This window comes from Rissa tridactyla, chromosome 25 (assembly GCF_028500815.1).
Source record: "Rissa tridactyla isolate bRisTri1 chromosome 25, bRisTri1.patW.cur.20221130, whole genome shotgun sequence".
NCBI classification, from domain to species: domain Eukaryota; kingdom Metazoa; phylum Chordata; class Aves; order Charadriiformes; family Laridae; genus Rissa; species Rissa tridactyla.
Window position 1 is genome coordinate 1,702,979 of NC_071490.1, and position 3,117 is coordinate 1,706,095.

The window sequence follows — 3,117 nt, forward strand, 5'->3', positions numbered from 1 at the left end:
TGGGTGCCTGGGGATGTGATGGTACCCAGGGGGGCATGAGGAGGAGGGGACCCAGGCGTCCAGGGGGGACCCAGGCATCCAGGGAGTGACTCCTCCTCCCCCTGCAAGGGAAACTGAGGCACACACAAGCCCTGGGGGTGGGGTGGGGGTGTGTGTCCTGGAGGGACCCAGGTGTCCGGGCATCCCCCTGTCCCGGTTTGGGGATTGCCATGGGGTGAGGGACAAATTTGGGGGATCCCAAAATTTAGGGGGGGGGCACAATTGAGGGCAGCCGTACATGAGGGGGGTGTCCCAGAGATTGAAGGGTGGCCCTACTTGGGGGGTACCCCAGGGTTTTGGGTGGGTAAAGGGTCCTGTAGGGGCTGGGGCCATGTTTTATGAACGTAACCCAGCAATTTATCAAAGTCAGTGGTGAATGTGGCAGCGCTTTACGAGATGGGCCATGGAGGTGATCCGAGGGCGGGAGCCCCTCTCCTAGGAAGACAGGCTGAGAGAGCTGGGGGTGTTCGGCCTGGAGAAGAGAAGGCCCTGGGGAGACCTTCGAGCCCCTTCCAGTCCCTAAAGTGGCTCCAGGAGAGCTGGGGGGGCTGTTTTCGAGGGCACGGAGCCATAGGACGAGGGGTGATGGCTTTAAACTAGAGCGGGGCAGGTCTGGATTAGCCGTGAGGAGGAAGTTCTTCACGCTGAGTGTCCTGTAGAGCAGGTATTCTTTATTAGCAGCGCTGGGGTCCCACTGGGGATTCTCCACCGTAAGTGCTCCCACAACGATCTTATTCTGAGCGGTTTAGATTTACAAAACTGTTACCTAGTCATTCGTTTTCCCTAAAGCATTAACATAAGCACGCCCACTCCCAGAACCAATTGCACAAGCATGAGGCAAGTTATTTCGCGGTCTTTGCTTCCACCTAGTATCCATTTTCAGGAATTGCAGTCACTCTGGTGGCCATATACTTCATCTGCTGGTTGTATCTTCCTCTTTGTCAGTTGCCCTCCCGATGAACTTTCCTCTTTAGCAATCCTCGATGCATGCCTGCTACTGATTTGTTTACATAGGTGACTGATTACTACCCGTTTGGCAGCACTTGCCTAAACCATCACCTAAACCCATCACCTTGACAGGCTGCAGGATTGAGCCTTGGTTCCTGACTCTAGGGCACGCGTTTTTCCAATGTCCTCACTCTTTGCAGATCACGCCCTGATCTTCTGCTAAACGAGTTCCCCTCCCAATTCCTCTGTAGCCTCCTCTACTTCCCCGGGCGCCGTTCATTCTTCCCGCAGCAGCTCCGGTCTACGCGGCAATTAATCTCCCTTCTCTTTGATGCTCCCTCTCCTTTTCTCTGTTATTCTAGATGGTCCAAGCTACTTACAGCAGTGTTCCCAAGTCCCTCGAATCTGCTCCTTCTAAATTTTGGTGTTTCATTCATATATCTGGGGCAGATTGTCCCATAAAAATAGAGGCCAATCGCACAGCCTCCTCCGACTTCTTGGGGTCCAAGTTCGTCTATTTCCTAGCAGTATTCTTTAATTGTTCCATAAATGCAGGTGGCGATTCATTTGGTTCTTGTTTAACCTCAAATAATGTCTTTTGGCATAGCATGTCTCATTTCAAATAACAAGCATCTCTGATACGTGGTTAAGAGCCCCCGGGGTCCCGGTTGATTTGGGTCCCAGCCCGGGTCCGTAGTAGGAAAATTCTGATCCACTGTTCCCTGCAAGTCTCCATTAGTGTGTGCTCCAGCGGCAGCGGGAAGTCGCAGCCTCTGCCAGTCGTCTCTCCCAGTGCCAGAGCTCAAGGGGGGGCACCAGGCTCTGATGTGCACCTTCCTCCAGAAAGAGCAGAAACTCCTACCCGGAGCTCAGAGCGGGACACTGCAGACAGAGGCAATGCAGGCTTCCCGGGATGGCGGGGAACCCCATCCAAAGCCATAGCTGCCTCAGGATTTGGGGACAGGACCAGAGGACCACAGCTATGCTGGGCTGGAGGTGTCAGGAGAAGGGAGAAAGCAGACAACAGCAGCCCAGAGCTGTGTCACAGAGGGGTAGAGAGTTGGGCCATCCATACCTCACGCTCAGTTTTCCCTACGAGCTCTCTTGCACGGCTACAGGAGGGGAGGGGAGGGGAGGGCAGCCATCCTTACTCTTGAGGTCTTGGATGAAGGCCACTGGCTTCATCATGTTGCCGCTGGTGGCAAAATCCTGGATCATGTCGTTCTGAATAATGCACAACATGCAAAAGCCTCCTTGGTGACCGGGAGCAGGAGAGGAGAAGCTAGGATGTTGGGGACAAACCCAGTGTCGTCCTCCAACCAGGACGCCCAGGAGAGATGGAGGCAGTACAGGGGCCAGGGGATCTCTGGTCCCACACAGCTCAGCCACGCTCAGTTTTCCCTACGAGCTCTGTGCTACCGTAGAGCTCTGGGGCATCCTGGGTACCCAGGGACCAGCACACGCCACTCACCCCAGTCGCAGTCCCAGCCACTGCAACCTCCCCAGAGGAGACAGCATCCACGGGGATGGAAACCGTGTCACCAGCACTCGCTGGAGGAGCCCACAGCTCGGCCCTGAGGGGCACATCCCACCGGAGCGCTACAGATGCCGCTGCAAGTCCCGCGTGCTCCCCTTGATCACAGCTTGGAGCAGTGCCCACCAGACCCCTTTCAAAGCCACCCATCAACAGCACCACCTGCCTGTACGCAGCCTTCTGCCCTGCCCTCAGGCAGTCCCCACAGACAGGGGCTCTTTGGGACCCCCAACTCAGCCCCCAGCAAGCCAGCAAACCCCCATGGCCCCATGTTAGTCCTGCCTACACCCAGCAGAGTCAAAGCCTCCCCACACACAAGGACGCAGAGCTCAGGAACACTGCTACAGCCCGGAAAAGCGAGCCGTATGCAGGAACGACCTCTCCATGGAGAAAGGGGCAGGAGGGAACAAGGAAGGCGCATCCTGACACCCACACAGCCCTCGGCAGGGCCCCCTGCAGAGGTGCTGAGTGCGGCACTGGCAGCAGGACAGGCGGGTGCTTCTCGTCCCTCCTCACCACCGGCATGGCCCCCCGGCCCTGCCGCCCACCGAGCCAGCCCTCCCCACTCACGGCTGCCGCTGTGCTCCTTGGAGAGC